This window comes from Euphorbia lathyris, chromosome 9 (assembly GCF_963576675.1).
Source record: "Euphorbia lathyris chromosome 9, ddEupLath1.1, whole genome shotgun sequence".
NCBI lineage: Eukaryota > Viridiplantae > Streptophyta > Magnoliopsida > Malpighiales > Euphorbiaceae > Euphorbia > Euphorbia lathyris.
Genome location: NC_088918.1, coordinates 34,462,702 through 34,474,652, shown reverse-complemented (window position 1 = coordinate 34,474,652; position 11,951 = coordinate 34,462,702). Strand labels below are relative to the sequence as shown.

General features: G+C 36.2%; 1 long non-coding RNA gene across 1 annotated transcript; it reads right to left on the bottom strand.

The window, feature by feature from the left end:
* Window positions 1–4,959: 4,959 nt before the first annotated feature.
* LOC136205821 (uncharacterized) lies at window positions 4,960–6,890 on the bottom strand. Its single transcript, XR_010676094.1, has 3 exons — window positions 6,784–6,890; window positions 6,571–6,651; window positions 4,960–5,060 (listed from the first exon to the last, which is right to left on the bottom strand). It is a non-coding gene; the product is annotated as an uncharacterized lncRNA (long non-coding RNA).
* Window positions 6,891–11,951: the final 5,061 nt, after the last annotated feature.

Below are 11,951 nucleotides of genomic sequence, written 5' to 3'. Positions count from 1 at the left end.
CATATTCCTAATCTAATTAGGATTAACAAAATCAAATTAATTATTCATGTATATCACTACATGAATTTCGACCCCCTTATGTCCATGGGCCTTATTGGGCTCAATTGTGCTTCTATCAATTAATTAACATCTATCTCTCTTTTAGGTTCCAAGTCTTATGTGTGATCCATTAGGTTCTTATTGCTTCTAACCGTATGCAACGTTATTAAATTAATTTTCAGAGAATTATATTTAATCTTTGCATAACGGAATGATGTACAGAGTATGTGATTAGCAAGTCCGTAATCATTCCCCCGGAGCTATAAGAAGACAGGTTGATTCTATCGTTAACCTTTCCGTATTAGTTACAGTATAATTCGATCCTTTATCAACTACATCCTTGAACTGAATCTTATGACTATGGGTGATGTCAAGTCACATATAGCGAGACGTTCGTTTTACTTGTACAGGCCGAGTCAACTCAAAAAAATAGGTTAAGTGAAATCTGTATTTCTTACTCTTAAGCTATCACTTTGCAAGGATTTAGAGTCGAGTCTTCCACAAGCGATCCATGGATGTATCTCCCATTTATCGGGAGTGATAAATGCTCAATCCAATATATAACGACTCCGCAATTACTTCCTGTGATACCCAACGTCTACTGTTCACACCCCAGAGTCATCTCTGTTAAGGATCGTGTTACACCAGAGTCAAAGCATCACATTCCGTAATCCAGAATACCAATTAATATTCCTTTGAGTCTGAGGATTAGTTATACCTATTAATACCAATGAGATGAACAGGTGACAATGATGAATCTACCCATCCTGTTATCTCAAATCGGATCCCCAATCCTAATGAACAACGTTTCATCGGATCTATGTAACTGTCCAGATATCTATATATATGAAGCTTGTGAGATCAGCTTTCTGTCGGACAGAAGACATTGTTACATACAAGTCTCAACAGTGATATGTCAATCCCAAACATATCACTTGACTTGGGGTGGTTTTAAGTTTATCAGTTTACTATAAAGTTTTGTCTCACTTCATGCTTGTATGAACACTTTATAATCACTTTAAGTAAACTTACGGATTTCCTTTTATTAGACTTTATTTAGTGCTTAAAAGGGATTGCCTTTATATAGTTATAAAACATATATCTCATTAAACAAATGATATAAAGAACAATTCATTTACATTAAGTTTGTATCCTAGAACAATTGTCTATATGACACTAAACCCCAACAGTAACAACGAGCCTCTGCCTGACACAATGGATTGACCAAAATATCACCCAAATTGAATCATATCTGATCATAGTACGAGGCCATCAAACTACAAAAATCCATGGCTATTTGCTCCCATTTCCATTATGGGGTAGTCGTAATAATCAGAGAAGCTTCTGACGTTCAAGTTTCAATTGTTGACAAGTCAAACATCGAGATACAAACTCTGCTACATCTCGTTTCATACCATTCCACCAATACAACTTTTTAAGATATTGATACATTTTAGTAGAACCCGGATGCACATTATAAGATGCAAAATGCACCTCTTCCATGATCTCCTTTCTTAAATTATCTACATTCGGAACACATAATCGGTCTCCATGTCGTAGACATTCACCATCATCAGTTCTAAAATCTCGAGCCTCACCATCATTCAATTCATATGCAATCTTACACAATTGAAGATCTCTTGTTTGAGCTACCTTGATTCTATCAAGTAACACCGATCTAACCTTAAAGTGGACTAAGAATGTGCCATTATGATTCAACTCTAGTTGCACTCCAAAATCATACAGATCGTGCATTTCTTTAATCAAAGCCCTTCTTTCTGAGCTAATATGCGTTAAAATTCCTGAACATTTCATGCTTAGAGCATCTGCCACGACATTAGCTTTACCCAGATGATATAAAATGGCACAATCATAATCCTTCAAAAGTTCCATCCAACGTCTCTGCCTTAAATTCAAATCCCTTTTGCTGGAATATGTACTTAACACTTTTGTGATCAGTGTAGATCTTACAAGTTTCTCCATAAAGATAATGCCTCTATATTTTTAGTGCAAAAACCACTACTGCCATCTCCAAATCATTGGTTGGGTAATTTTTTTTTTTCGTGCTTCACTAATTGTCTCGAAGCATAACCATTTTGCATCAAAACACAACCTATATCAACTCTAGATGCATCGTAATAAATAGTGAATCCTCCTGATCCAGTTGGTAAGATAAGTGTTGGTGCTGAAGTCAAGCATTCCTTAAACCTTTGGAAACTATTCTCACATGCTTCCTAGCACACGAAAGGAACATTTTTCTGTGTTAGGTTTGTCAAAGGTGTTGCTACCTTGGAGAAATCTTGAACAAATCTCCTAACATAATCGAATAAACCTAGAAACTAGGAAATCTCTATCACTGTAGTCGGTCTCTTCCAATTGGTGATTGCTTCAACCTTCTTAGGATCAACTTGGATTCCATCTTTGGACACCACCTGCCCCAAGAAAACCACACAATCCAGCCAAAACTCGCATTTGGAGAACTCGGCATAAAGCTGATGTTCTCTCAATGTTTGTAATATCATTCTCAAATGGTGTACGTGTTCCTCCCTGCTCCATGAGCATACCAAGACATCATCTATAAACACAATCACAAAACGGTCTAGAAATGGCTTAAACGCCCAATTCACGAGATCTATAAATGTTGCTGGTGCTTTGGTTAAGCCTAACGACATTACCAAAAATTCATAATGGTCATATCGTGCTCTGAATGTTGTCTTGGGTATATCTTTACCCTTGATTCTCAACTGAGACTGCAAATCAATTTTAGAGAAGTAACATGCACCTTGCAACTGATCAAATAAATCATCAATTCAATGAAGATGGTATTTGTTACGAATTGTCACCTTATTCAACTGTCTATAATCAATGCAAAGCCGAAGCGATCCATCTTTCTTCTTAACAAACAACACCGGAGCACCCCAAGGAGACACGTTAGGTCGAATGAAGCCTTTATCAATTAAATCTTGCAATTGTTCCTTTAACTCTTTCAATTCTGCTAGCGCCATTCTGTAAGGTGGCATGGATATTGGGGTAGTACTAGGAACTAAGTGAATACAAAACTCAATTTCTTTTTCAAGAGGTAACCCTGGTAATTCCTCGGGAAAAACATATGAAAATTCATTAACAACATGAACATTCTCTACTTTACCTTCATCTACCATTGTATCCTTGACTAAGGCAAATATCCTTAACACCCTTTATGCAATAACTTTCTAGTTGTTATAGCTTATATCAAAATCGAAGAGGAAGTATCTTTATTGCCTTTGAATTCGAATTCAACATCTCCCTGTATGTTCAATCTCACCACCTTGTCGCGACAATCTAAAGTGGCAAAATATTGAGATAACCAATCCATTTCCAAAATGACATCAAAATCAATCACATTTAACAGAATCAAATCTGCTAGTAGATTTCTTCCTTTTACCGTAACATGACAGGAAGAAAATACAAGATCTGTTTCCACCGAGTTACTGATGGAGTAGTTAAGATAAGGAGTACCTTAACTTTTCTGGAGTTATATTTATTCTTATAGGAAAGCACAAAGCAATAAAAGAATGAGTAACACCAAGATCCAAAATATTATAGCATCCCATGAAACATTCTGGAATTGAGACGATGTAGAAAGATTCCCAATTTGAATAAGAAGTTTGGCTTACTGCACTAGATGAAGACCGTTGAAAAAGGAGGTTAAAATTCTTATTGCGAACATTATTTGATATATGCTCACACTACTTACGAAATATTTATTGGTTGTAACATAACAAAGACCATGATCATTTATGCCATAGATATTATTATCTTTTTCTGATGGTTACAAACTTTTTATTATTATTATTATTATTATTATTTTGACGATGACTTCATTAATTAATTTCTTAAATTTAGCCCATGTCATACTTTTCATTCAAGATTAAATATAATCTTTGAACCATACTCATATATCACTCTTTAAATATTATTCTACGATATGGATAGTAAGGTAGTCGTTGCATTTTTTTTCTACTTGTTTAATTAGTCCATAGGGTAATATGTGACATCATCATACAAGTTGAGTTGAGGTAAACAGTTGTGTGGTGGTACAAAGGTAAGGTACATGATCAATAGGGTTAATAAATTCTAGGTTTGTTAGAGACATGGAAGAAAACGAACCAAATTATGGATATATGTGTCGCACGTAGGAATTGAGGACAAAATGAGATAAGCTTTAATGTAAAGCATTGAAGTCACAAGTCATAAGAAAATATAATAGCAGTTTGGGAGGCCGAAGTTTGAGGAGAAATGCAATACTAATAGAATAGACGAAGCACAATGAAAAATAATTGATTGAATTTTAAATCGCCTGCATTTCTAGAGAAAATTATTTCTTCTTGCCGAACTTGTTGGTTCAAATGAGATTCCAATTATTTAGTCTGCTAGTTCGTTTGCCTTCTAAATTTATATCTTCATCTCCGAGGAGGTAGTTGGGGTAATAAATTATTACACTTTTTGCGAACAAAATCTCATAATCAAGATCACGTGTAATTAGTTCATTTACTAGTTCAGTTTAAACTAATTTAGATATCGATTGTCTCATTATGTGAATAAATAAGGAAGGATTAGAAAATAATAGACTCTTGCGGTACGCTGAACTTTAATTATAAGAAGACTGTCAAAGACGAATTCGAAACCTATTTCCGCAGTATCCATATTTTCTACCATCTTAGGTCATACAATCTCTAACCTAGGCTCTGATACCAACTTTGTCACGACTCATCCCTCGAACCGTGACCGGCGCTAGGGAACGGGTAAGCTCAAGCTACCGGAACCCGTAGCAAGCCTTAATATAATATACAATCAACCTTACCAATAGTCTTAACATAATTTAATATTAAAATCTTCAAAAAGAAACACAAAACATAATCCTCAAACTGGTACTGCGGTCTAGAATATAAATTTTTAACATAACTCTTAAATAGTCATACATAGTAAGCTAGATGTGCTGCCCGAAGAAAGAAATTAGGCTGCAACAGACTTCTAGTCACCTGAAAAATTAAAGGAGTCAAACCTCCCATAGTGAATTAAATATATGCAATGCATTAGTAATTTAACATTTATGTCACACACAATAATAATAATAATAATAATAATAATAATAATAATAATATAAGTGATCACACAATATGCTTTTCATAAAATTGTCTTATAAATAAATAGATAGGTGGTTTAATACGTGTGTTGGACCCTAAACCTCAATACCCAATCTAATAATCCACCAATAATCACTATTTCGTTCATATCCAATAACTGGGGGACCGAGAATGACTCAACCGACCACACGCCCAGTTAGCTGGAGGACCGAAAATAACTCAACTGATTCCGTACCCAGCCTCACTTAAATCCAAAATCCACATATCATATAACCCGAGAATATCTCAACCGAGCTTATCCATATATTACAACATCCACAATATTAGTATCATCAATATCCAATAACCCGATAGTACCTGTGCGCACAAGGTCCTGATGCCGCTCACCAGGAAGCATGTCCATAACACGTATTTATCCACAAATAATTACGTATAAATTATTATAAACAATAAGACACTTTTATAAGTAAAAATAATACTTTACTTGAAATATCATGAAATCATTTATTATGAATGCAAATGCTAAATTAAAAATGCAAAACATATAATTAACTCACAAATTGCTCCTAGCCGACTGTCCTAATTTTCAGAAAATTTTCAGGTACTGCTGCTCCTCCTACCAGTTAAGTATCTAAAAGAGATAATATTATTTTTAGAATTTATATATGTTTAGGAAAATATTAAAATTTATTTTGTCTCGTTTTACAGACTGCCTATCGAAAATTCGGCAGAGTCTCCCCTATAAAACGAACATCCTCCTAGTAATAACTAGGCTCAACCCTGCAATAAAATACACTTCTATATTTAAAAATATTCAAAGTCCAAACCGGTACTCCATAGACTGCAATTATCAACCCGGTTGGACATCAATCATCCGACAGTTCCATAACTGTCAGCAATTCCAATACTTTACTTCCAAAATTACTCATAATCAAATAACATATAAACATATATACTTATAATTCATTTTCATAATATCTATATCAATCAAATTAACTAACCAATAATTTTAAGAGCATAATTAATTAATTATGCTTAGTCCAATCTCCCTTCAACCCTTATTTTTAACCTGACTTAATTATTTTCCTTAATTTCATCCAACTATATACTTTCATAATTTATAGAGACTAAACGGTAAGGAATTTGGCCAAAGTCCAAGAATTAATGTTGCTCCAAATAATATTTAGAACATTCTAAAGTTAACCAAACATTTTTTTTCTGTCCTTATTTCGTATGTCATCGGAAAATATCACTGGTGGTCGGGATCCGCCTATCGGAAAAATTAAAGTTGATTATTTTGAGAAATTAATAATACCACCTTGTTTGTTATGATTCTAGGAGTCTATAATCACTCTCAAAACATCCAAAATCAACCGGAAAATTAATCTTTGGTTAGATTTCTTACCTTTTTCGGTGTAGCTCCGATTACACCTCAAAACTCCTTGCATGCATCAAAATCTAGTATATCCATAGATAAATCGACCCCCTGAGTCCATTTTTGGTGTTATAATTGCAAAACAATGAACATAGGACCGAGAAATAGAGAGAATAGCAAAAGTGATGAATTTTCTCTCTCTAAACTATTTTTAAAAACTCAAAATCTCACAATAAAACTTACATGTACTTGTAGCTGGAGTTGGGAGCTTCGTTTCGGTGTAAAAATCGTGAGAAATGGTGAATAAATAAGGAAGAATGGAGTTGGAGAAGAATGAGAAATGGAAACAAATCTTGAAGGCTGAGGAAGAAGAAGACCTGCGTATATTTGCAGCTTCTTATTTGATCAATAATGATCAAATTACAATTTGATCCCTACATTTGTAATATCTTTTTAAAAAAATTCCCAAAAGTAATTATACTTTAGCTTTAACTCCTTCTAATTAATTCAATTAAGTAAATAGCTTAATATATATAATTTGGGTATTACAACCGAGAGGTAGATTATTTAGTTGATTTAGTTTTTCATTTGATATTTGAATGAGTTTTGGGTTTTGTTTTTCAAATTAATCCCTTGTTAATTAAATTAGTTATTAGACATGGTTTAAGTATTATTAACTCTGATTTCTTAAAAGAAAGTCAGATTTAATTGGCACCTATGGATCAGATTAGGATTAGAAATAGAACTTAATTGGCACGATGTCCATCTTAATTAATACATCTTCTTCTTCATTCATTCTAATTTCATATGTATTTCCATCTTTCTTAATTTCCTAAAAGTTTGGTTATTTATTTATAATTCATATGCATATGCAGGCTATATAGGCTTTATTATATATGTTTAATTAATTAGGATACAGCCTGCATTGCAGCCGTATTACTCTAGGCCACTTCCTATTTTCTCACCTCTACTCTTTATTTACAACTAATTCAGGATTCTATAGCTACTGCATTTCTATTTGTTGACTTAATTCACTAATTATCTTGCACGACTTAGTTAGTTAATTGCGACCTGCAACCAGAATAATTTCATCTTCATTGTGGCATGTAAGTTTATTGAATTACTAGCTATATATATATATAAACAACTTCATATGTATATACACTTATGATTATCTCAGTTAATTAGATAATTAATTAATATTTAGGCCTTCTTTTTTGCTTTCTTTTGGGACTTTTTTTCATTCTTTATTGGCACCCACGGATCAAATTAGGATTTGAAATATTTGAAATCTTCTTAAATAGTTAAACTTACATATGATAAATTAATAATTATGCTTTGGTTCTTCCTTATATGTAAAGAGTTTTTTTTTTTTTTTTTTTTTGTGAGTGAAACTGAGTTTCAGGGAGGGAAGGAAGAAGGTTAATCCCAACTAGGTTGGCACCAACCAAACAACCAAATCCCGACCAAGAAACCAAAAAACTTTATTAAAAGGAAAAAGAAAAGTACAATACAATCAAGGCAATGGCCTACTTAACAAAGCGAAAATATTTTGTCCTATTTGCATCTCTAAACACAGTATTAGAGCAAAAATAAGGAAATGAGTTCCACCAACAGTCAGAGGTAGCTGTGACAGCAAACTTGGAAAGACAATCTGCAACTGCATTCCCCTCCCTAAACACATGAGAAATTCGAACTGCACGAGTACGAATAATGTCAAGACAAATCAACCAATCCGAAAGAATGCTCCAATGAACATTTCTCGATCTCGATTTCAGTAACTTAATCGCATAGATTGAGTCACTCTCAATCCACAAAGGAAACCAATTCCGCTCGGCTGCTTTGAGGATAGCAATGGTCAACGCTTTCAACTCAGCCATAAAAGCTTGTTATTGCCCCAAATGATGCGCAAAACAAGCTAACGGAAACCCACGGCAAGTCCGAAAAATTCCGCCGGCGCCCGCTCCCGTCAAGCCTGCTGCCCCGTCGGTGTTAACTTTAATCCACCGCTGAGGAGGGGGCTGCCATTTCAGAAAGAATACAGTAAGAACCGGCCGAGCAATGCCCTTGACTCCAAAATTGTCCAGGATTTTCTTATCAAGAACGGTACTATGCATATACCCTTTCATTCCAATGCTAGCCTCCTTCACACACTTCCAAATAGTCTTCAATGTGAAAATAATAGAAGGTTTAACATTATTAAAGACGCTATCATTTCTAACCTTCCAAAGAGTCCAGAAACCGCTAACAATGGCCGAATTCCATAATTGAAAAATTTGACTGCTGAAATTTGCTAGGTCTGCCGAAATAATTAAAGTTTTAATAGACAAGGTGCAATTAACAGAGGTCCCAAAAGCATCCCTGATACTCCGCCAAACCTGTGAAGAAAACGGGCAATGAAGAAAAATATGGGCGCTAGATTCCTCACTCCTTTCGCATAGAGGGCAACGCGAGGCTATTATGAGACCTTTTTCTCGTAATAAATCCATGGTGCTAAGCTTCCCTAATATCGCCTTCCAACAAACAATAGATCTTGAAGGTGGCAAAAATTCTTTCCAAATGAAACGCGTCCAATCAACTGAACGTGAAGAACGGATGATAGACATAGCAGATTTCACTGTAAAAATTCCATTTGAGCTTGGTTTCCAAGCACAGACATCGTCCTCATGACTACCAATGCGAACTTGGTTAATAGAGAGAGAAATATTAGCGCTGACCGGCAGGTTAGGTCTCCAAGCACCATCAACAATAAAGTCTGAGACCTTGTCTTTCAAAACATTTTGCGCAGAGAGAGGAATTTGCAATTGAGTAGCAATATTCGGGATAATCCAATTATCTGTCTAGAAACCAAGCCTGGAATTGACACCGATGCTCCAAAAAATATTATTCCGTACAGCAATGAGGCTGAAACGAAGAGAAACCCCAATGGACGAGCGGCCAATGATTTTTTTAGGAATATTGTTCCCAGTAAGAAGCCGACCCCTTAACAGTTTAGGAATCAAGTTGTCCTCATAAAGAACCCGCCAAGATAATTTATGGAGCATAGTCGTATTGACGTGGGCAATATTAGGGACATTTAAACCGCCGGCAGACCGAGGATTGCAAACCGTACTCCAAGCAACCGAGATTAACTTTTTAGAATGAATATCCCCGGACCACAAGAAATTCCGCATAGCCTGATTAATTCTTTTAAGAAGAGAACGGGACCAACGATAGACAGCAAAGGAATGGAGCAAGGAGCTGCTGACTACCGAATTAATAAGAACAAGCCTGCCACCCATGGAGAGAGATTTACCTTTCCAATTCCCAAAACGAGAAATAACTTTGTCTACAGTAGGTTGTAACCAACGCTTTTTAGGTGCACCTAGAAAAAGGGGGACCCCCAGATAATTAAGTGGAAATTTTCCTTGAGACATCCCCATCAGATTCCGGAGCTCAAGAACCCGAGAGGAGGAGAGAGTGTTCCCCACAAAGAAAGTGGACTTATTCACATTAATGTTCTGACCGGACAGAGTAGAATAAATATGAAAAATATCCGTCATTGCTCTAACGTTGCGTTTAGTGGCCCTCAGGAACAAAATGACATCATCTGCATATAAAAGGTGGCTAGGAAAACTTACATTCTTGGAATACATACACGGCTGAATTGCCCCAATATCCACTCTCTGCGTGATAAGCCTGCTTAGAAAGTCTTCTGCGATGCATAAAAGCAAAGGAGAAAGAGGGTCCCCCTGTCGAACACCACGAGTGCACGAGAAATAACCCTTGGCAGCCCCATTGATTAGGATAGAGATTCTAGAAGAGTTAAAAATGTTCCGCACCCAATTTCTGAATTTATCACTGAAGCCATAAGAACCCAGAACCTCCATCAAGAAATCCCAATCAATAGTATCAAACGCTTTTCTGATGTCCACCTTAATAGCCATATTGCCACCAAACGTGGATTTGTTTAAAAGGTTAACCCCTTCAGAGGCTCCAGAGATGCAATCAGTAATAGAGCGGCCTCTAATAAACCCGAATTGTTGAGGAGAAACAATGTATTCAGCGATGATAGCAAGTCTAGCAGCAAGGATTTTAGTCACAATCTTAAAGCAGAAATTGCTCAGGACAATGGGACGGAACTGGTCAATTGTGATTGCATCTGACACCTTAGGTAAAAGCACCATGAGATTAGAATTCCAGCCTGTAGATATCCAACCAGAACAGAAAAAACTATGAACTGCATCAGAAACATCAGCACCGACAATATTCCAATAAGTTTTAAAGAAAGCCCCAGTGAAACCATCAGGACCAGGTGCACTCTGATCATCCATCTGAAAAACAATAGCTTTAACTTCCTCAGGATTAGGAATAGCTGTAAGCATATCATTATCTGCAGCAGACACCAAATTAGGTATAATGTCCCTAACAATAGTAAAATCCCGATTCCCCATATCAGGGGCAGCAAACAGATCCGAATAGTACCCCAAGATATGTTGTTCGATTAGACTACTATCAGAACAAAGCTCATCTTTGATCCTCAGATGCCGAATCCCCATCTTGGATTTGCGTCTAGCTACTTTCTGATGAAAAAAATTCGTGTTACGGTCTCCTTCCTTAAGCCATTTGGTTCTACTTTGCTCCTTATAGAAAATTTCCTGTTGTAAAAGGGACGCTTCATAGTTAGCATGAGCTTGCAGCTCCTGCTGATGAAGTAAATCAGAAAAACCTTCTCTGGCTATTTGCTCCTGAACCTCAGAAAGAGCCCTAGCAGCAGATTCAATTTTGATGCCCAAATGTCCAAAGCTCTTTTTGTTCCAATCCCGAATAATCGGTCTAAGTCGTCGAAGCTTATAGCTCAAACGCTGCATGGGATGCAAAGGAGGGGTGTGTTCGGCCCAACTAGAAATCAGAATATCCTGTAAAGACGGGTCAGTGATCCACATTCGAAGAAACCGAAATCGAGGGATAATATTAGTGTTGACCGCACAATCCAGAAGCAAAGGTGTGTGATCGGAACAGTGTCGAGGGAGAGCAACACAATGCACAGAAGTCCAAACATTGAAAAAATTAAAGTTTCCAACCGCCCTGTCAAGCTTACATTCAACACGTTGGTCACCTCTTCTACCATTGGACCAAGTATAAAAAGCACCTCTAGTAACAATATCAGACATATCACAGTTAGCAATGCAATTATTAAAATCGTCACAAGCAGACCGGTTAGGGGGCAGCCCTAATTTCTCATGGGAACCACGCACCACATTGAAGTCACGAATCATTGCCCAAGGGCCAGAACAAACTTGAGCAACTGAAATCAAACTATCCCAAAGATCACGTCGAGCAATAGGGCAATTAGCAGCATAAACAACAGAGAGAGAAACTTCCATATCATCAACCGTAACATGAAAAGTGATATGTTGTGCATGTCTAAC